General features: G+C 38.6%; 1 protein-coding gene across 3 annotated transcripts in view; it reads left to right on the forward strand.

Annotated features, from left to right (window-relative positions):
- The window catches only part of ADK (adenosine kinase), a 291,562-nt gene that overhangs the window by 141,240 nt on the left and 126,247 nt on the right, over positions 1-24,075 (forward strand). The window lies entirely within an intron of this gene.

Genomic DNA, 24,075 nt, shown 5'->3' on the forward strand with positions numbered 1-24,075 from the left:
AGTGTAAAAAATTGATTATCCAGGAGGAACAAGTTCATTGAAAATACAGTTATTTCTTTTAGCTAGTGTTAATGTTTCCTACAGCCTGTTAGTGTGCACTGCTGTAGGCTTTACATGGTTGTTATTGATCTTTCTGTACGGCCAAGACTGCCCCTTTGTAACTGTCAAAAAATCCTTACAACCTTCTCTGTATACAAAGAAAATACTCCCACCACTATGACCATATGCTTATGCTGTGGTTAAAAAAAATACATAGGTGTATTGTCTACTCATTTTTGTTTCTTTTCTTTTTTTTTTTTTTTTGCTGGTGTTTGGAGTTTTTTATTTTCTGATAATTATATCTCAGTCTGTTCCAAATGCCATGCTTAGGAATTAATGTTGTTGGCTCAAAAAATATTGAAAGGCCAAGAGTATAGTTTAAATAAGGAAGAAGAATGACTCCTGTTACCAAAAGCTATACTGCTCTAAGTTTTGGAGGTTTTTCATTTATTTTACCGTGCTTATATATAATTCCACCAACAAAACTTCCGATATACAATTTAGAAAAATTAAACTTAGTGGAGATGCTTCAGGAAAAGTGAGAAACCCTGCAAGATAAAAAGCAGGTTTGGGCTTTTTAAGATACAGCCTTCATCTTATTTTAGTTCTGAAACCACTCTTCTGTGTTCGGTCAGTTTGATCGCTTAAATTTTGACTAGGTGATTCACTACACTGATTTTCATATATATTAAAAGCTGTTCTTTGGATGCCAGTTGTACAACATACAAGCTTTGACTGGGAGACAAGGGAACTACTGTACTAATCTGAAAATAAAACCCAAGATGTGCATATGTTAATGGATGAGTAAATAACACTGAAGTGCTAATAGATTGTATTAGATAGTTGCAAAATGGAGTTCAGATTAGGGGAACATCTGATTGCAGGAGTTCTGTTGGGTAAAGAACCTGGTTTACACCGGCAGCAAAAGCACTGAAGGATGGGTTCATTGAAGAGATTTCTAGGATGGCATCACCACTTCAGATTACAGATTGCGTGTATAACTTAAGGAGACAATATGTAGAACCGTACCCATCTCTTCACACTACAACGCATTCATACCCTTTTCTTTCATTTAGCTTCTTGACTTGCAAGTTTGTAGCGGTTTACCAGAGTAACCAAAGCCATGTAGTGAACAGTTGCCACTCCTGTGGTACAGGGTAGCTCTCGGAGTCATGAATTTGCGTACCTGTCTGTCTTTGCTTTAGTCTTGTTTACCTCCCCTGGCTTTGCGCTGTGCATATGCTGCTTTTCACTTGCTCGCTTCCACCTATTTCTTGGGTTGCATCAGAATGTATGTTAGGGACAGATACTTATTCTGGAAATCCGTGTCTTGAGATTATCAAACAATCAATTTTCTTGGCAGAGTGAGGCAGTTGTTGCTTTAGGACAGGTCTGTGATATCCTGTGGTCATCTCCATGTGCTTCCTAGAGTAGATAATATGCTTTTCAATGCAGCATTCAGCAGAATGGCCCTCAGATGAAACTTAGCTCTGAAATCTAATCAATTCACAGAGGGAGGAGTAGGTACAAAGGAAAAGATAGCGAAGCCATGACAGAACCCTTAAAGACAACTTCTGTTACCATGAATGAACACAATACGTTTATTTTAGCCATCTGGTAATCAGATCCAGCAGACAAATTGGAGAAAGATTAGCAAAGAATAGGACCCTGTAAATCGCAAATAGAAGCAAATTACAGAGGCTGCCCCAGCTTTCTCAAAGATGGTAAACTTTAAAGGTGTATTTTAATCCTTTAAAATGACTCGACTTTGTATCATTTGAGGTAGATTACATGTACTGTCAAACTCTATGCAATTTCTTTTCCTTCTCCAGATGTAATTCATATACTTGCAGTAATTTCAACCATTGGCATCATATCTTCCAGTCTGTCATATTCATTTCGCTGTGGATCAGCTAGCTGTGCTGCTGGTGTCTGATTAGAATTCACTGTGAGGGATTTTATTTCGTTCCTACCGGGACTAGAAAATGTCTCTTCCTCAGACATTTCCCTTACTTCAGAATAAGTTGAGAGTTATGATAACATTAAATGTTGTCTTATTGTCTCTGAAATTGTGAATGGAACACAACCTGACATGAAAATAACCTTAAGTTGCGTGTGTTGTGTGTGTATGTGGTTTTTCTTTTTTTTTTTTTTTTTCTTTTTTCTTCTTTTTTTCTGTGAATCTGTGATTTCTGTCAGGAGTTGCATTTTAAAATTCTTAAGTGCTACAGTCACATCTTAGAAACTCAGGTGATAATACTCCATATTTGCGCACCTTGCTTGTATGATTTGCAGAGACATTTAGTAAAGTAATGGTAGTACTTTACTTATGTAAACATCTCTAAGAATTCCATAACATGTATTGGGCTATGAGGTCTTTGGGTTGTGTTCCGTGGTGGGATTTTTAAGATCATCAGTGTCTTCAGTGCCAGCTGAAATCTATGACAGCTGCTGCTACTCAGTTTACGTTGCACACAAACATTTCAACATTTTTAATGCAACTTATAGTATATCGCTATTAATTATCATATCCTAATACGGCCTGGAATTCAAATATTTTTTTTTTATTGTGAATGTTTTTGATTAACAAAAATAATCTGCTGATAACAGTTGCTTAAGAGAGCAGAAAAACTGCAGAGAATTTTAGTTGTCATTTGAGCACCTCTGTGGTAAGGAATTTTGCACTTGTCCTTTCATAATGAGAAGAAAATGGAAAAGGAGAAGATGCTTTCCTCATTAAAAGCTGCACTTAACCTTGTGAAAACTTAACTCTGTGACAACTGATACTGCTTGCTCATAGACAGCTGAATTTTATCTTTCTGCCTGTATTGGAACATTCTTGCCACGAGTTTGGTGCTTCACAGGTGTGTATTTTCCTGTGTACCAGTTAGCCATCCTTACCTTTGCCAGTTAGTTAGCTTTACTCGACTTGTCTTTTAGTCCAGCACCTGCCTTGATTTAATGTTTGAAGTTGGAGGCATTAGGCGAGTGAAACACTGTTGTTTGATGCTGGTTTTATCTTGGTGCTGAAGTAATAAATGTGTTACTGAAAGTTCTTTCTGTGCTTTGGAGGTTTTTCTTTTTTCTTAAATGCTTTCCTTTACGAAGCACATGAAGTGGCAGCACTGAGTGCTGTTAGGTTCTCTCCCAGTAAGTAACTGGAATCTTAGCTTAGAAGGGATCAGTTAAGCAGCTCCCAAAGCACGAGCAGATCTTCCTTTAATAAAAAGCTTGTCTCTTTTCTGTACAAAGGAGAGTAGTACATTGTTGTTCAGGGACTGTATTTGAATTTGTGTTTTGTGGATATAGTTTGTGTACTTAAAAAGCTGGTGTTAGAAGTGATGCCTCTCAGAGTTTTTTTTCTCATGAGTATCAATGTAGATTCCTTGCCTAGCTGTTTCATACAGGTACGGCATTGCTGATGCTCCTGCTTTTCTGTGTTCATTAAAGAGATGTGGGACCATTTTTACGCTGTACTTTATGCATTGTGATCTTGTATATTTGCTTTTTGAATTTACAGTGCCTGAAAGCTTCAACTCCTGTGCTACCTGTTGTAGGTAGAAAGTAGAGGAACAATGAAGCTTTTTTTGTAGCGCTCAGACCTATTTGTGTGCAGCTGAATTTTGAGTTGCTCACTTTCAGTATTACCATACAACCTTTTATCTTCAGAGTAGGTAACACTTCCACTCAGTCAGCTTTGCATGGGCTGTTGTTGTTTCACAATCCATAAAAGTTTAAACTATTCCCTTCTCCTGCTTCCAGGTAGCAAATGATAGAAATTTCTCAATGGCGATGCTCTTCAGTTGTACCACATTAAGTATAAAATTTTCTAATACTTCTAAAATTTGTTAGCCCGCAGTTAAATTACATTCACCGCCATCAGCATCTCTTTTGTGTTTACAAAGGTAATGGCAAGTGTAATTTATTTTGGTGTTCGTGACAGCTCTCATCAAGAGCAGGTATTCTGGTCTTAGGCTGAGTTTCGAGTGGGAAATGCCATGTGTTGTGGCATGCCATGATGAACCCCATGTACACACCGGTCTGCTGAAGGAGAAGCTTTTAAAAGTCCAACCGCCCTGGTACATTTCAACAACTACTGTGATACTTTTATATTTATTTTCTTTTAATGCCTAAGTGCTTGTCGAAGCAGAGAGATACTGTGGTGGTGTAGTGGGCTTGATGGTGGAATTATCTGGTTTCAACATGAATCTGTCAAAACATAAGCTTGATGTCAGCAATGTGTAGCAAAGCTTAAATAACATTCTACAGTATTTTACATGGGGTTTGGCCATTCTGCTTGAGAAAAAACGCTGATTATTATAACAATGTAAGTATAAATGAAATTTCTTTTGTGCTGTCTCCTCCTTTCAGAGGCATATTCAATGAAGGCATTTTTATTGTAATTTACTGCTATGATGACTATGATAATTTACAATGTATTGTGATAGCTTTTTTTGCTTTGAGATGTGCTAGGTCTGTGTGTGCACCATGCAAAACGAGAGACATAGACACTGGTAGGAATCAAAATATCCCCTCAAAAAGGCATTTGTTTGAATAACTCTGAAAGAGCTTTTTTTGGCGTTGATAACTCTTGCCATAGCGCTCTGGTGTCAGCATGTATGCCATTGGACATGCAGAACTCTTTCTCGCAGTAACGAATAGATTTTATGGCCAGAAAAAGACCATTCTGAATGTCTTAACCATCCAGAAGAAGCTGCAGTTAGCAACAGTTAGTTGTGGTCTTTTTTGCTGGCCTGGGACAACGTCACCGTCCTGAAAGCCACCATCCTGAGGCGCTGGGTGTTCTGGGGGTTGGGCTGAAGCGTGACCCATTTGTTGTGGGGAGATGATAGACTCGCTATCTAACCAGTTAGCAAATCTGCCGTTGACTCGATTCCAAAACGAATATGGCATAAGTACTTTCTCTCTCATAAATACAGGAATTTACAGCTTTATTTCTTTTATCAACGTGCAAAAAAGAGCTTTGTCTAGTAAGTACCAGCGTGCGTTACATCATGCTGTGATGTATTTATGAGGTGGCATGTATTAGGCTGCTATTTCAGGTATAACTTATCAGGCATAGACAATTTTGCCAGTGTTTTCTCAAGTAACTCATGTAGAAAAGTGAATTCGAAACTTTTTCGTTTTATTTTTTGCAAAGTTTGATCGTCAAGATATCGTTCTTTGAAAGTGAACGCTTTGTACTTTATGCAGAAACACATCATCAACTTTCCAGAAAGATTCTAATCTCCTTTTTCCGTAATTTAAAATTAATGAAAATGTAACATCGTAAAAATATCTGTTTCTAAACGTTCACCTCTATGTTATAAATTACATTTATTTATGTGAAGAATATACACGTTTCCTTTCCTGTCATTCTCCTCCTACCCTAGTAGCCTTTAAATTGCAGTAGTAGCCTTTAAATTGCAGATAGGCTTCTTCAGCGCAGTAATTAGCGAAGCTCAGTCATCGCTCCTTTTATCATGTGATTTTTATTTTTTTTTTGGTGTGTGGGGGGTGTTTTTTAGAAGAATGCATTATTAGAGCACTTACACAGCCAGTCTAGCTGCAACAGCCAGGCGGCAATAGCAGTGCCATTTTTCACAAAGAAAATGTTGAACGGGAGCCAAATGTTTGGTGGCAGAGTCTGTTGCTAGGAAATCAAGTTCCTGAGGCGATTAATGACAAAGCAAGCAATAACAAGAAGGCAGAATTACAGATTTAAAAGAGAGGGAGAAAAAAAGTGGTTGGTGTTATAATTACCCAAAGAAATCCGTCCTCATTAAATTGGCTGTTTTTATGATTGACTTTAATTGGAGGTTAGCTCAGATATTTAGCTCCTTTCCCACCCCTTTAAACACACACATGCACATAATCTGTAGAACTGCAGACTTGTTTTTCTAAGCATTGAGAGGAGCTTGCCCTGTAATTTGATCCCCACTGACAGATGCATTTTCTATGCTGCCATTTTGAATTAACCTATTGTGCAACAATTTTCCTCAGCTCTGTTGAATAAAACATCAAGTCTTATTACCTCAGATGGATTTGATAGAGTAAAAGAATGTACTTCTAGCTGAAGTAGACTATTTGCAATGAGTTCAGTGATTTGAACTCTGCCAACAAGCACCAATAATTTGTGATGTATACTTAAAGAATGAAAGAGAGAAGAGCCACGTGGGGGGTCTTTTTGGCTGTATGAAGTTCAAACGCAAACCTCAGAGTAATATTGTTGTTTGTGCTAAGGTTATTCCCCAAGATCAAGCCTTTTTAGATAAAGCATGTTAACTAAGATTTTTTACCATTGAGCAGATCAGGTTTGAACCGAAGATTCTCTTACCCCCGGTGGTTACCCAAATTGTCAGGTTTACTGTGGGATTAGAAAAATAAAAATCGATCCCCCTCTTCCAGAAACGCCAACAGCTGTATTTTTTTCTCTGAGACTTCTTTTGTGAAGAGAAATTTCCCCGTGTAAAGTTAAACTGGAATAAACGACATTTTAAAATTATTTTAAATTCTGAGTAATTTGTATCGTGTGGTAAGGGAGGAACAGGGTTTCACCTTATTCACTCTTCTCCCCAATTAGAAAAACTTGTGCAGTTGGTTCAACAAAATTTTGGCACAGAAGCGGGGAGGCAACTGACCCTGACATTTAAATCCTGTCATGTTTCATTGATCGTGCTCAAGACGATATTCCCTACTTGCAGCAAGTGATAAATGAGAAAATATCTTCTCATAGTACCTGTAAGTGAACATGCAGAAGCTAGCTATAAAAGCTAAATGATGCCATAGCTCTCCAAATTCCTAATCAAACAGTGAAACAATAGAACTGCGCGTATTCTGTCCAACAATACCCACACTACTAATCAGATGCCAATGCCAAGCTGTCTGCTTTGTTAAATACCCAGGTTCCCTGAGGCAAGAAGACAGCTGCTATAACTACTATGAAATTTGGTAGCTCAATCTATTTTTGCTACCCTTGGGCTATCAAGCTACTGTTAATTCAGACCACCCCAACTGGTACACTTTAGGGATTTTTTTCCAAGTGTTTGTTATTAAAATGATAAAACATCATTATTACTCCAAAGATGTTGTGTGCGCTTTGCGTTTGACAGATACCTACAGAGATAAACTCAGCATTTAAATTTTAATTGACATAATGGTTGTGATTGCGTTGCCCTTTTTAAAATATATTTCTTTTTAGGGAGGGAGAAGAAGAGGGGAAAGGGCATGCTTTAATTTCATTAGTAGAACTGGTAAATCTGCTGAAATGCTCTTGGTTGCAAGCTACTTGTCCGTGGAGGCTGAGTGGGGTTTTGTAGCAGAGCGGGGAGCGGGGAGACGAGGCGCTCGCCGGCCAGCTCTGCCACTGGGGCCGGGGACCCGCCGTGCCGCCCACAGACCGCTGCCGAGACCTCTGCTCCCAGATGTCTCTGCCTTTGGGGACCCTGAGTCTCAAATCATATGTAAAGTCTGGGCAGCCTTAACACACTATTTAAATGTAAATTAAAAAGGGAAGCCTTCATACTCTGCGGGGTGAGATGAGTCAATTTGAAGGGAAATTTTTTCTGCAGGTCCTCTTGCATGTCAGTCTTTATTAGATGCTCTCTTTGAGAGCACAGAATTTTGTCTGTTACCATGTCAACTTTGTTAGAGCAAAATCTCAAAACTAAAGCACCAGCAAATCGAGGAGTTAGGGGCTCTGACTGAAACAGTATTGGTTCTATCTTGACTCTTTTTTCATTTCAGTGCTTCTCTGATTAGGTTTAAAGAGAATCATTAATTTAAGACTGTTCTGAAGACTAAAACTTGACATTTGTGAATATTTCTCATTTGAGGTAACTTACCTATTTGGATGCTGACTACCCAAATTTGTAATAAATTGGTGGTCATCACTCTGTGTACAGTGACGGAAACTTGGGGTTCCACCTTTCTTCTGAAGGGGCTTGGTTCATTAACACGTGGAGATGCTGTAGTCTGCATAACCCTGGAATGTGTATTCGCTGTGTCTATCTCATCAACTGCTACACTGAGAACCGCATATAAATATCACAGCAATTGTGCTCTGTTTTACGTGAAGGTTAATTTTTTTAACAGCAAAAACTCTGTGCATGTGTGTAACTTGAAAGCCAAGTTAAGCTATTTATAGTAGGCCGCTACTTGGCCTGAAGTTTCATTTACAGTTTACATATGTAATAGGGATGGTGCAGTTGCTTAACTACAAAATTATTTTTCTTTCAAGAAGTTACGGTTAATGATTTGCTTTAAAAGGAGCACTCTGAAATGATCACGTTTGTGCTTGTTCCTTCAAAGCCAGTAACGTTTGCACTGAAATCGTAGAATGGTAAAATATATATGTGTAGTGCAAGGGGATTCCTATATGCTTCCTCCTGGCTCAGAAACTGAAGTGTGCTGAATGGCGCTCATCTGCCTGTTGACCACAGATGTTTTGAAACAGCGGGGGTTGCAAGCAGGGCACGAACCTGAAGGCTACTTTTTGAGTATACAAGTAACAGTTACCATTTTAAAAAGTAAAAATATTTTTACGGCATAACCGATCGGTATCCTAAAAAATATGTGTCAAGTGAATTTGCATCCTGCGTTGCGCTTAGCAGTGTGTACTTTGAGTGAAAAAAGTATTTTGCAGAAATGCTTCTGCACAGGTTTTCAGTGGTAACACACGTGTTAATAGTATGCCTCGCAGATTGGGCTTTTTACAGCTTTGGGCTAGATTCTCTAGCCCTTAAGGAGGCTGAAGGGCTGTGTCCCGCCAGCCTGGTTTGTAATTGGGTCTATTTGAAACAGGAATTGACTGATTTGAAAAACAGGCTCTGGAAGTTCATTCGAAAGAGGCTACGGGAGATAAGACAGATCCTGGATTGTAACATGGGAAAAGACCTTTCCCCTTAATCGGGGCACATCTGCGTTAGCTGAGACCTTTGTGGTGTTTTCCAAGTCTCTTTTTAAAGAACAGAGCTGTGCCTTAAAGACAGGGGTGCGCAGGTTTGTGGTATGGCTTTAATCCTTCTAGTCTCAGGGCTAACGCTCAAGTCAGCAGTGCGCTGGGTCACCTGCTTGGTGGATGCGCTTCGGATGGTCCGGGTTGGTCAAAAGAAAGATGATCCTCCTTTTTTCGTTTCTTCTTCCTTTAATTAAAGATAGAATACTTAAGGAAATTCTAAGCTCTCTGAATTAGTAATGAGCGCTGTTTTAGAAAAAAATTCTAAGTTGGAGATACAGAGGTAGATGCTATTTCTTTCTAAGGCATATCCAGACCCTCGTGGTAGCAAGTAGGGTTTGACTAATGAATCATCATTTCAGCAATATGAACAAGATAAAACCACCGGTACTAATCCTTGCAAAGGTTTGACTTAAAAGCTAAGGGCACTTAGATTTTTGTCCACAATAGAAGGATTTTGCTGATGCAGCTGCTGTGGCAAACCCTCCTGGGGATTTACACTTCTCTCTGGCATAAGCAGCCTAATGTGCAGACAGTTTACAACAGCTGCTATACCAGCAGCAATGCTCTTATGCTTCCCAGACGAATCGTACTCGCACCAAAGTTTTTTATTGGCAGGACTATGTTGGTTAAGGACCATGTGGGTTTTTTCATGTTTCTAAAGAATGTAGCTGCTCAGGCAAAGTAATTTAATAAATACCTGGCCATAATATTCACCATAAACATCAGCATAGTCAGCCCTTATAATTCATAGATAACTGCAAAGCCCTTCCTCAGTCACAAGGTTTCCCACACATAGTACGTGGATAATGGTGTCTAGCCCTTGGAAGAGCTGTAGATGAGATGATGTGTCTTGTTACCACTTTTTATGCTGAAGTTACTGAAGTTGTTTTGCGGAATGCCACTGCTGCTAATAGTTTTTTGCCAGCAACGCTATTGCCAGATGCAATATAACAATACTTTCCTGCAAATTTGAAAATGGTGGGGAACAGCAGTTAACAGTATTTAGCATGAAATATGCCTCAGCATATGCCTCTGAACATGTCTTTTTAAGACCATATGGAGTATAATTGGTGCTGAACAACATTGAGGTGTTTTGTGAAAAAGTAAAGGCTAAGCATTATAAAGAGTCATAAAATCTTGAAGAACAAGACAAATTGAAGAAATGGGAGAAAGAAGGGAGGTACTGAATATTCTGTCTCGCTTGCTCTGCATAGCCTGAAGTGAGAGACCACAGTATTTTTAATAGATTTCTCTTAGCAGTGGGGTTGAAATTAAGAAATTCAGCAAAACAATGGCAGGTAGTGGACACGGAGGATGGTGTGAGTAACTGGAGTGAAGCAGAAACAAACTTTTCATCCACTGAGCGCACCCAGGAGAATATTGGTATTTATAGCTGGACTTGCTATCATTAGCACTCTTTGTATATGGAGTTCTTAAGACACTTGATCACGGCAAAGTAAGGTAAGAATGGATTTCATCCTTACATATGAATTTCCCTCTCTTTTGAGGACTGGAGTCAAAACTTGAGAGTTCTTATTCATTTATGTATTGACACCTTATTACCAAGAGGTGATTTCGAATTACTAGAGCAGTGTGCTAAAATTAAAATTCCTCACCATTTTACTGATTTCAATCATGAGCTTTAGCTGAATGCAGAAAAAAAATTTAGGAAGTATAAGTGATTGGAAATTTTCAACAACATGAAAGATGCAATTTTCTTTGAAGAAAAAGAGAAATTTTCAATAAGCATCTGTGTATAAAGGGTAGCAAGTATTCATTCCCCAGAAGTAGTGCTGTCCCTAAGTGCTTCTTCGTACTGCTGAGAATGGGCTGAAGAGAGTTTCTGCTGAGGGCTGTAGATTCTTATCTGCCTAATTGAGCCATCATTTGTTGACATGAGGGAAATCATGTGACTTGCCTTTAATGCATTTCTCAGTAACAGCAGAAGTGTAAAGTGTGGTTCATGGAAGGGAAACAGAAAATGTGAATTTTTTTTAGAATGGTCTCCTATATGGAATCTTGTATTGCAGCCGAATCAAATGTTTGAACGCTCATACAGTAAATACGTTAAATAAAATCATCAGATTCTAATTATTTCAAAAGCATTGAACTTCTTTCTGTTACAAAGCCCCCGACCTTCAGAATATGAATTTAATAAGTTCTTAGTTTTATCACTACAATGATAAAATTATGTCAGCAGAATTGAAAGCAGGTGTCATCTTTTTCTTTTGAGCAAATATGTCCACATAGTAATCTGCCCAGTTGCAGAGTTGGTACAAGTGTTGTACAATGGTAAAAGGAACAACAGAAAACATTCAATATTATCATTTAGTAGATAAGTATCAGAAAAGGGTATTAAAAAAACCCTGTAATTGGAGGCACACTGGCTGCTTTATTCAGTCCATCTAGCACATCAATTTTATATTAAACTTCAGTCATGCTCCCTAACCAAAGATCCTGTTTTATAGAATGCAGAATTACAGGCATGCTGCTGTCTTTTGGAGATATCTGTTTGCTAAAACAGTTTTTTGTTGGTTTTTTTTTTTTTTTTTTTTTTACTTCCCCCTCTCCAGCACTAGGTTGAACTGATCTCATCTGTAAGAATAGTTAATCTCCATTTTGTTTTTAAAATAAATGAGTACTGGCTGCTCTGTTGATGAAGTGATATCATAGGGTAGAGGATGGGGGTACAGCAGCAAAATCACTTTAGAAGGGTATGCAGGAATCCTGTGACCAAAGAACTTGAGACTGCTGTAACTCTGGAGGTCAGCTTACCAATGAGTAGATAATCTGACCGCATCTGCTGATTTTCATATCTCTAGCAGTTGTGTCACCACTGACCTGACAGCGAAGAGTATCAGCAGAGTACTTGGGTATTTCTGCAACTGCAGCTCTGTAGGAAATTCTTGAAGCTGGAAACAGTTGGCAGCTGGAAGAGTATTGTATGTGCTCCTCTTGTTTTACTCTTGTCTAGACATCCACTTGTGGCTGCTGTTGGGATGTGATACTGGACTAGGAGGAACTTTGAGCTGATGATTTACTATTGCAGCTTTTAAGTTCAAACGTTTCATGGCTTGCACCTCTCGTTCTTGATTTTTGACCTAGTGGAGGGAAGAAAAATGAGAACAATAATGAAAAGTCAGACAAAAGTGTGAGAGGTGAAAAAGAAAAGTAGAAGTCTTTAGGCATTTAGAAAAAAATGCTCCTGGGCATGTTATAGCATTGCATCTGTTACTCTTTTGCATAAAAAGAAATCACATGCTTTGATGGTTTATTTTCAGAAAAAATGCGATAATATTAATTACAGCTCACACATTTGTGAACCATGGCAGAGCATTTATGGGGTTTTCCACAGTGTTTGAGCTGTTGGGTTTAGATTTGAAAATGAATTTCGTTAAGCCGTAATTATCTACGCCTGCATTACTAACTAGAAAAAGTTGGTTAGTACAGTTAATATCTGCCCTGAAGGCAAAATTTTTAGGTCTGACTGTACAATGTAATAATACGTAAGTAAGTAGAAAATTCAAGGGTGGGTTTAGACTTTCACACATAGAAGGCAACACCTAGCATGCTACCCAGGACATGAATTCTATTTTCTAATCTGAAAGCTATAAACAGCTATAGTAGCTAAAAAGCTGTAATTGAATTACAGTCAATATATATTTAATCTGGAGTCAGAGATATCCTTGGCTCCTCTTGTTTCCCCATTTGGGAGAATAACTCATACCATTTGACGGAGTGTGGGATGTTTTGGTGCTGAGTGGCATACAGGCGGGAAGGAAGAGCACTGCCACATTTCCCCCCCATTCTCCTCATTTCAGCCCAGTTAGAGTAGCAAACCTGAGGCTTTGCTCTTGCTTCCTCCTTTCTACTCATAACATAAATGTATTTGTGCATATCCAACTGCTGCATCAGCTGGGATTTTGAAAGTCATTTTCTCCTTCTCCTAACAATAACAGAACAGTACTGTTACAGCCAGTAAGAGGGGTTTTTCCAAAAATCTAAGTTCAGTCATCTTGTCTTCCCATTCGTGTTAGTACCACGTGTGTTGTAATGTTAAAAGTAGTCACCTACATTTTATTGTAAATAGACACTACTTAATGTTGCACGAGTTTGACAGCTCTACGTTGTCCTGTAGTTACAATTCAGGTAAGTTTTCGATTTTTATAATTATACCAGTAGGTAAATTCTAGTTTTAAATTAATAGAAAGTACGTAGCTTTATTTGGAACTGATGGAAGCTGCTTCCACTGGTACCTGGAAGACTCTTCAGACTACTTTGCTTTCGTTTTTCTTGTTTTAATATTACGGAGTGTACGTGCCCCTTCGGTAGCATATGCGTGCTCTTGGTTTTGCCAATTCAAAATGTCCAACGGAAATTAATTTCTGGTTTTAGTACAACAAGAGAAGGGATATTGAGACAGTATGAACCTTTTTTTGTTGATAGGGCCACTGGCAAAAAATCAGTGTTGCGGAGTGACTCCTCTGTACCAGAAGGGCAACAGTAGCCCACAGCTAAATAAAAAGAAAAACCAGTGACATTGTGCATACCCTTATGTTTTGCATATGTGCCTTTATTGTTTTAATTGAAGTAAGATTAAATACTTACTATGACATCAATAAACTAAAAATTTGCGTTATGAATTAGGCAAAATCTTAGAGACAATACTGTACAGATTTGGGGGCTAAATCTAGAATGTGTTTATATCCTCTTCAAGTTGAAGAGCTCTGGCTAAATGTGGAAGTTTTGATGAAATGCATAAAGCTTGTTAGCTGTAAATTCTACATGAGTAATATTTGCTTGGAGTTCTGTTTGCCTTCACTGATAAGTTTGCCTAGCAATGCTCAGAAACGATGATTGCCCTGAAATGGGTGATGGTTCAAAAATAAGCCCTGTGCAAATCAGGAGGAGTTAATATTTGCCCAATATGACAAAGGAGTAAGAAGTTTTAGGGCAGGCGTAAAAGCAATTCCTAAATTAAACTCTCTTGTTTAAAAAGAATGAAGAGCTATTAGAATTCCTGTGAAACATCGTGGGTTCATCTTCCATGTCAGTGGTGTTTATTGTCACAAGAGCCACGAAAGGTTGAGAACTGATTCTAATAAACTACCCAGTTCTACCCAGATGTGAAGAATTATTATTGACTCATTTTGCTTTGTAATTGCCATAAAGGTTTTTTTATTACCAAAATGTCTGATGAGAAGACAAATTTCCCAGAATTTCTCAGTATATTTTTTTATATTGAACCTTATAGTTTGTTTCTTTTCTAAAAGCTATTAGCTTCTAATGTCTGATACCAAGTACTTTTTGTCTAAAATGCAGTATAAAAGGACACACATATGGTTGATCTGTCTTTGTTTTATTCTGTGTAGCCTCGTTTGGCGTAATGTTTCAAATAATGGAACACCACAGATCCCTCAGCCCCAAAATACTCTCTGCTGCTTTGGTAATAATGGGCCAGAAAAATTGGATTTCATTCTTCTGTCATCTTTGTTCCCTCTTGCTTGCCACATTAAAAAGATTTCTGCCATGTTGGCAAGAAAATCCTGAATTTCAAGTGTGTGGAAGCAGAGGATTTATGCTGCAAAGGTGGTTGGTTTGGTCTCCAGGGAGAAATGCTTTTTTTAAAATCTCCTTAGACCTCAACCTTCTTCATGATAATGTTCTCTATACTTTGTCTCTTATTTTATAGCTTAATTTGTTTGTGCCACATGGAAGATTTCTGTTGCTAACTGTAATTTGGTGTAAAATATAAAAATTTGTGGGTTTGTTCTCAGAATCTCTCCTGCTGAGGAGCTGCAGGATTTGGTAGCCCACAGTCACGTGGGCCTTTAAAACTGAGTCATGGACCTCCTCAATCGTCTGAAGAGCAGTAACTGTACAGTCTGCAGTTGTTGTCATACATAGGAGGTGCGACTTCTTCCTCACAATATAGAAGGAAATTAAATGATAGGGGACAAAGAGCATGTTGTGAAGGACTTTGGTGCACTGTAGGTAACGCCGCTTGTATTTTTATTCAACATATTTAAGATGCTTTGTTAGGATGTGGGATACCCCATTTGGTTTACAGTGTGGTTTTCCTGAAAGGGTAGCATTCGTTAGTCACAATAAAGCAAATGAATCATTTTCTCCGGACATATGTGGTTGCAGTTCAGTGACTGCTGGCTGTTAAGAGTCCCAGACTGGTGGTGGTTGATTTCCCTTGCACTGATGTGAGTGCGTATGGTTGGTGGTTCAAATGTAGCAGTAAATCTAAGTGTAATTTTTCTCCAGTTTTACTCATGTTTTTGTAATACACCTCACAGATTTTTATAAGAGATTGTTATATGCTAGTAAGACCACCCAAATATTTGATGCGTTATGTTAACTATACTGTATACCTACGAATTGAAATTTTAACAAGATTATATTGAACATATGTTCATAACACGCATTTGAATTATTAATATCAATGTTACAGTGGGTTCCTTCTTTAATAAAAAGGTAGCTTGTCATCTGACTTCAGCAAGATAATGCTAAAAAAAAAGGCGGCAGAAAAGGTAATTTCATTTCAGAAAATAAATTTTCAGATACTATCAAGCCAAATGCAAAATTGAGCATACTTTCAAGTTGCTTCTTTGTCAAGATGGATTTAGATTTAGTGAAATTCCTGTGGATTTAAGTGAATTCTCCCAAGAAGTGGTGTACATGAGAGAAATGAAGAAAACTGCTTAACTAATTAAAAAATGCACAACATTGACAATTACTTTCAAAGCTGGTTTTGCCTGTGTTGGTAACTGTATGACTGGCTTTGAAAGCAGCTGGGTAAGTCTGCGTTCAGAGATGGCCATGCTGCTCCGGCGGCGTGGCGGGACTGTCGACAGTTGGTTTAAACTGAATGGGAGTTGAGCTACTTTGAGCAATGCTTTGTTTAGCAGTACTTTGCCCTCTGGTTGGTCTCGGTAGTTTAAGGTGCTTTCCAAAGTTATAGGGAGGTTGTTTAATACAACTGTTCAAGCATGGATTGGTCAAAGTTATTGTCATTGATTTTTCCTCTTAAGTTCAAAACAAAGAATTAACCTCATCCCCTCCATTTGCTTTAAATCAATGACGTCGATTTAAAGAAACTCCTTTTTTTTTCCCCTTCCTCTTGTGTCACTCTAGATATTTTAACATGTATGAAACTAGAATTTAGATACTGTTTGTTTTCTTTAAAGTGTTTCCTTCAGCAGAATAAAAAAAGAGAAATGTAAATGAGAAATAAAACTGTTGGACAAAATAAGAACAGCTCTTGGGAGAGCAAGCTGATAGTCCAATGAGTGCGAAGGGAAGAGTAGGAGATCATGGCCATGTTATAGGGAAATGTGCACAAAATACTCTCGCAACTCGCAGTAACCTGCAGCTCAAGGTCTTCCTCAGGCAAAGGTGGTAGCATGTTGCTCAGGTTCTTGAGGTTCATGAAATTTTGCCAAGTAAATGTAAATAATACACCACAAACGCAGAAGTTCAAAAAGTCCTGCAGCAACACCCCTTCATCAGTGTACCTATGAAATTTTTTGTTTGGTTTTATGTGAAGTTGGGTTTTTTAACTTGCCACCTGGTAGTTTAATGTGACGTCCTTTAGTCCCGATAGTATGAGAGATAGCGAGCCGTTGTTCTCTGTGCCCTTGCTGACAGCAGAAGCTAGCTGTTGGTTCTAGAAAGGCTACGTTCACGTGAGATGGCCGACGTGGAGTGGGCAGCGATGTGGATGTAGAATGCCAGGCTGACCCCATACGGATCTCATTAGTGCGGGATCGTTGTGAGGAAACACATCCAACTTCTGACGTGGAATATCTAATGCGTGCAAAGGTTTGAGTCCTAAGGCTTGACTGCAGAAACTGGGAAACGGTGAGTACAGCATGGTTGTTGCTCTGCTATTACACTGTGTGTGTTGAAGGTGCTGCAAGATGGACTTTCAAACTAAAAACACAGATAAGCTCCAAGTACAGCTTTTCCAAAAGTTACTGTGGAGTACACACTGTATTACAAGCTGTCTTACTTAAATTCATTTTCCACTGTGGAGAAACCCAAATAGAGCACGTGTGTATAGATTTTGATTTTCTCTTAGTAACTTTATCCTTCCTTTTTTTCAATCTTACATTAAACATAGTATCTCTTAATTTTGTGAGTAATACTTGGGTTTCACATGTTTGTGGCATCCTGGTTCTAAATTTCATAGTCCTGGTTGTCTTACTCTCTTCCCATACACTGGGTGTGCCTGAGGTCATGGAGACCTCCTTCTGGCTGCCAAGAGCTGAACACTGCATTTCAGTTAAGGATGTATAATTGTAATTTATTCAGAATTATTTCCTAAACTTAATATGGACTTTGTCTTTGCTTTTTTTGTAGTTGCTGAGCAGTGAGTTTTTCTCAAGTAGGTAAACCTTGAGGGAATGTAAATTTTTTTTGCCTAGTTCCAGCCCCTGATATTAAAACAGAAAACCTTTCTTTACTCAATTGAATGGTTTTGGAAGACCTGGGATGGAATTGTATTAATAGTCTAGTGATGGAGATTTAGAGATTAAAAGATACAAGAAAAAAATATCAGGCACCTAGATTTTGGGAGAGTAAAGACAAAATGAATGAAACAGTTGACAGAGTACTTGAGTCCGTACGGCTGGTTTGGTGCAGACGGTGAAGAAGAGGGCAGGTTGATGGAAGGCTGAAGAAAGATGGAATGCTTCCCAGGAATCAGTTTGCTCTTTTGTAAGTGGTATCTAGATAGATAAGGTTTTGTGAAGTTGAAAATTGCACACGAAGAAGAGGAGAATACATGCTGCTTATGTGATTTCACTCCATTTTTTAACTGGCATGCAATACTTTATTTTTTTGTTTTGTTGGTTTTTTATACATTGTTTAGGCAACTCACACAGAGTTGCATACATGGGTATGTATACTTTCTCCCTAGAGTGTAAACTTGTGGTGCTTAAAAAACCCGAAGATATTTGAATATCAAGTACCTGTAAGTTCTATTTGAGAAAATAAGAAGCAAACAACAAAAAAACCCCTCCAAACCAAACAAAACATCAAATCCCTCCCCCTCACCAAAACAAAACTTGGTAGTAATAAAATGCAGGTTGCTACACATGGCCAGAACAGTCAGTTGATTTGCAAAGAATCAGTAATGTCCTGGAAAGAATTCTATCACAGTGATACGCTCCTGCACCTAACCCTGGCAAGAGCCAGTAGCTCGGCTCAAAATGAGGGTGTAAAATCGGCCTTACGCATCACTGCATGTTCTCATAGCAGCATCCATGTTCCTACAGGCTGTTGTGCGGACCACTTACACTGTGTAAGGTCAGTTTTATAGGTAAGCCTAACAAAGTTATCCACAAATACTTTAAAAAGAAAGTAGTGGGAAGTGGGGGAGGACCACGTGGGTGTGCAGTGGTGCCTGTGGCAGGCTTTTTTTGCAGTATTGATAGTTTCTTAAATGGTTTGAATATGGGTTTTGTGAAGTATGAATGGGCTATATTTCTGCCCAGGCTTTGGAAGGGCTTGTTTGCTTTCAGATACCATTTAATTTCGTTTATTTTTCTTTGGATAAGGTCTTAGTGGCACCACAGTATAAAAGGTCCAGGTGTTTTACCCTGACTTTCTGCTCTGAGATCCTTTTCTAGATTTTTTTTTTTTCTTTCTGTAGGGAGCTGATAATCTGGTTTGCCCCAAAAAAACATTCCCACCTTCTTTATGTCTGTTCTTGAATTTCAGGAATACATTTGTCAGTATAACCTGGTAGTAATTTTACACACAGAGCCTGGCAGTAATAAATTTTAACGTAGAATATTTGCACTCAGATTGGGAATGCTCCATGAAAGGGCCCTGTGTTACGATGCGGGGACATCACGTACGTTTACGCTACAGAGCTAGTTGGGTTTACTCAGCTCAAGTTGATGCACAGAAATTCGCTTACCTCAAGTGAGGATGGACACACAGTGTGCAAAATAGCACTTTGTTTATTACGTGTGCCTTGGCATAGCTGTATCTCGTGTGCGACATGGAGGTTCCTGGGGCTTGTCCCAGGCTTAGCTAAATCACTATCCCGTGTTTCCTAAGCAGTTATGTTAAAGCTAATCAGTTCTTTTGGGGCACATAATTGTCTGTGGCAAAGAGTTGGAGGTCTTGCCATGGACCTTGTCAGCATCCATGTTTGGAGTATTTACATTAGCAGGAACTGAGTTGTTCTAGCTTGGATTTCATTGTGTATTGGGTCATAACAGGGTTTACTGTGGCAAAATACATCCAGCTGACTGTCTTCTCCTCCCCAGTAGGTTACCACCCCCAGGACAACACCCCAAAAGATAATGTCCATACTTCAAATTGAACTCTGAAATGTAAAAAAAAAATCAAATCTGACCACAAAAAGGGCTAATGGTTACCACTAACGCTGTTGCCACCTCAAGAATATATATTTTTTCCTCTGAGTCATTGTTCGTAAGACAACAAGCCTGCTCATAAATACAGAGTACGTGTTCTCAGGGGAAAAATCTGAAGAATATTTCTTAAATTTACCAAACAAATTGAGTATTCCAGTTCTCTTCTTTTAAAACAAATATTTTCTGGAAGACTAGTCTCTCACAAAAGTGGATATTGATGTGGTATCCGGGTGGGACAGAAAAGGATTGTTTGAGCTCACTCAAGTGAAGTCTTCCACCCCTTTTGTAACAAATACAGACACCAGTAGATGAATGAGCGTTACAGCTGGTGCCTGTCGCGATCACATGTTCTGCTTATGGATCTTGTCTTACTCTAGACTTGATGTATTACGATAATTGAAGTAATAAACTTCACAGTGAAAGATTTAAGAAGGAAAAGATACAGCTTTTATTCAGACTTGAAATGCCTCCCTTTAATAAAGTGAGGGTTTGAATTTAGGAGAACAGTATTTCTGTGGCTTGCTTTTTGCTTTTTTTTTACAAAAAGACTGAAATGTTTGCTCTATTTCTAGGGAGTGTAGGTGGAAGAAGGCAACATTTTGTTAAACACATGCAAATATAACAACATTCTGACAGGAGCGATGTTAATTTATAAAAATTTCCTTTACATGTGAATAATTGATAAGGCTAAAGTCTCCCACTGAAGTTTCTACATGATGGATCCATTTCACAAAAGAGCTTAATTCTTTCATAATGATGCTTTTAACACTGATAAAACAAATGAGTGGATTCTTCAAATGTGCCTTTTAGCGTCATGGTATCTTTCATTCATAGTTTTCCGTACAGAAGATCCAAATGCTTCTTCATTCAAGTGACCTATGGCCTGTGTACTCACAGAGTTTCCATGCGTAGTCTTTGGCCCGTGGTAGCAAGATCATGTCTGTGCTGCAGGAAGAAAGAGAAAGCTGACAGATGACTGACTGCGAGGAAGTGTTGTGAAAGTAGAGAAAGGGGGTTGATGCTGTCTGTAACTTTGCAGAGAATTCTGTGGAAACTTGATGCTTCTGGAGCACTGGCATCCCATACCAGTGTCCCAGAGCATGATGATCACCTACTGTAGGAACCCAGCTTGTCAAAGCTGACATATCTACTCGTAGAAAATGCAGGGTCTCGCACTCAGTGTGTCTTCCATAAAATAAAACAAATCCATCCCTCAAAAAAAAAACAAAAACAAACCCAACCCAAAACCTACTGAAAAAAAACACCAAAGAAAATTAGTCTACCAGTTAGCTTATATTTCTTACTATTGCTATCCTTTTTTGTTACTGTAATATTCTACCTTATTTTGGTAGTAACTGGCTTTTTCATATATTTACCATTTACTAGAAGAGTACACTGTTGATTTTTCTTAATGTAACTTTCTATTAAGTGAGGTCGATTCCCTTACTATTTAATACATCGCTATAAAATATTTCTGTAGAAGTTAGTGGACAAGATTATATTCTGCTCCGTAAGGCTGCCCAGATGAGTATGCAGCAGAAAATGATGGTACATTTTCCCTTTGAATCTGTGGTTTCCATGTGTCTTATGAGTAAAACATTGATGGGAAAACCACATACAGGACTAAAGCCTTGGTTCTGTCTAACCATCTTCATCAATCAGTATTTAAAGGTATTAAATGCCAGCAATGTGGTGTTCAGCAAGATTGCTTTATCCTAGAAGCAGGTAGTCCTGTTGTGGCGTTAACCGGTCGCATGTACCTACAACTCCTTACAGGGCAGCTGGTGCACAAGACAATTTGAGTAGGTTTTTTTTAAATGTAATTTTTAAAAGTAGTACTTGAGTAAGGCCAGTCTGAAATACCACATTTCCCTGGTGCTAAGCTTGTTTGTCTGTGAATTGCGGTACGTTTGTCTGTGAATTGCGGTATGTTTCTGCTGTGTCATTAGGTGTTCAGGAAAATGAACTTGATCCTGAAGACTCGTAAGCAAAAAGAATATTGGTAGTGATAATGCAGTTCTTCCAGAAAATCTCAGAGAACTGCCTGTTATGAATGTATTTCACATGTGAGGGAAATAATGGGCGTTTAGGGTACAATTCATAGCGAGGAGACCTTGAAATAGACTTTTGAGGGGTATTTTTTCTTTGTTTCCTGGACTTTGAACATACTGTAAGGTCAAAGGTGGAATTGTTGTCTAGATGGTAGATCCTGCTGCGGTGCTGGTTTATTTCAGTTTGCAGTCCTGTATTACAGAAAGAACTAGCGGAATAATGTATCCAATTATAATTTGTGAGCAGCTCAGTTAAAATCTACTAAAAAAAGCATCTGGTTTGTTACAGTCTTCCTGAACATTTAAACAACTGCGTGCGTGTTTCAGCTTCAAGCTGATTTCTCAGAAATGTGTAAATGCATGCTTGACACAGTTCTGTCATAAAATTCCATTGGTTGCATTACTTATATGCCCTTTTCACAGCATTCTCTCACCTCCCACTCATCTTTAGCAAACCTCTGTAGTTATTCCTACTGGTTAAATTGGTGCTTAGAGATGAGTAGAGAGCTGCAGGCTATGCATCTTGTGGATCTGATACGATCTATGAAGGCTGATGGTGATTTCAGGATGGGCTCGTTATTTACCTGTTTAAGCGTGGGAGTAAAGTTGACATTCAGAAGTAGCATGCAGCTCTTGACGTGTAGCATGGAAGCCTGAACATGAACGCTTACCAGAGGTGGCTGACTAACCTTTTTGGGCTGGTCAGTAAACGTCCTTTCCTGTTTACTGTTTCCAAGTAGCAGTTTTGCTTGATGAGCAAGTGAACGGTGCCATGGTGCTTAAACCCGTGCATCTTTGGGCTAGTAATATTAGGGAGGTGAAGTCTGAACAGGGAGGCAAGACAGTAAGTGCTTTCTTATTGTTTGGTTTTTTTCTCCAACTGCTGGAATGTACTGAGTGCAGCAAACATAAAAGGTAAAAGGGATTACATGATCCATAAAATGTTGGCCCAAGTAGGTATAACTCTTGTTCTAGTCAAGAGACAAATGGGTAGAAATCACATACATTATCTTCCTCAGATGCTCTGGCTCCAAGCTCTGACTATGTAAATGTTACTGTTATTCTGTACTTAATTGTAAAATTTACGAAGATACTTGATCCTGAGTTTCTAGCAATGTGATATTCCGTGCATTTAAATGATACCACATGAAAAAACAAGTGATTCCTTAGTATATACCATTTGGAAAAGGGACCTAAAGAAAACTTTCCCTGTCCTGACACGCTTACCACAGAATTCCCTGAAGTCTGGCTTTAGAGTAATATTTTGTGTCAGACTCCAGGTTCTGTTACTATAAATGTGAAATTACTCCTAAGAATGCCTTACATCTTTTATTGTAAGGCTATTTAATATATAAAGGTGTTACAGATTTTGCTGCTCGTTGTCCATTTTCAGAGTTGAAATTCAATTTTAAGGCTTGGGGTCAGCATTTTTCAAAGTTTGCAAAACTGTAATCCTTGAAAAATACTGTACATAAAATAGCAAGCTGTTTTGTATTTGGTAAAAGCTGAGAAAGTTATTACTTTGGCTTTTGCCAAGTAAGATGACTAAAAAAAGAAAAGTTTATCAGAGAGGATTACAGAGGGAACAGATTTATGGCAAGTGTCTGATATATACCCAGAATCCTCATGTTCAACTAAACCAGACTTGCCCTGGGCCTTCTGGAGCACAATGCCCTTAGCAAGTAGCTTTCGACAGCTTTTTCAGGAAGCAATATTTTTCTTCAGAAAGAGGGTCACTCCACTGTTTTTCTTTTTCCTTCTCTCCTGTCTTATCTTTTGAGTTCAGGAAGTATTTTAAATTTACAGCCAGCTTTGAAGGCATGAAGCAAGTTCAGCCCCAGAAGTATTTCCTGTTATGGCATTAATCTAATTCCATGAAAGTAGAACTGATTTTTCATCTGTAAAGTAGATAAAGTGCCTGGAGCAGCAGACCATTACTCTGGGTTATCATGATAAAGAGGCTTAGTTTTGACACCAAAGTGTTTATCAGCCTAACCAGGGGAAGATTCCATCCTTTTCGTTGAAAGAGATATTAATGGATTATAATATTTCTTTGCTTCATGGAGACAATGAGTTCATATTGAAAATGTTGACCCGAAATAACAATGTTCCCATAACATATTATAAGCTAATTTATCTGGAAAGCTACTGGTACCTGAGGGAACAGGGAAAACTAGTTGTAAAATAATATAGTGGGCAAGTATGTCGTAAGTACATGATAGTGCTAATTTCAGAATTACAAAGTAGTTTTACAGCTCTGGCTGGAGCGGCTGTTTTCTTTATGGCTTCAGTGGTGCCTGTGAGCACGGTTAATCCGATGCTTTATTTGTAAAGCTGCCTTCTACAGTGTTTAAGATTTTGTTCGTATTTACGTTACAAAGAGGTAGTTTGAAGGTAATACTTAAACTTGTCCATAAAAACTAGTGTCAGCTGAAAGCTTTGACTGTATCCCAAGTATGTACCTGAACAGACTGCACCTGTGTCAGACTGTGGGAGCTGTGTGACATCTCACAGGGCACCTCTTCCCCACCCCAGTTCCAGTGGCTGTGTTTAGGTGTCATCTCCCCAGGTGAACGTTCATCTCCATGTTTGCTCCCTCTTGAAAGCCAGGGATAAACTGGACTCACTG

The sequence above is a fragment of the Falco punctatus genome, assembly GCF_963210335.1.
Source record: "Falco punctatus genome assembly, chromosome: 9".
In the NCBI taxonomy this organism is placed as follows: Eukaryota; Metazoa; Chordata; class Aves; order Falconiformes; family Falconidae; genus Falco; species Falco punctatus.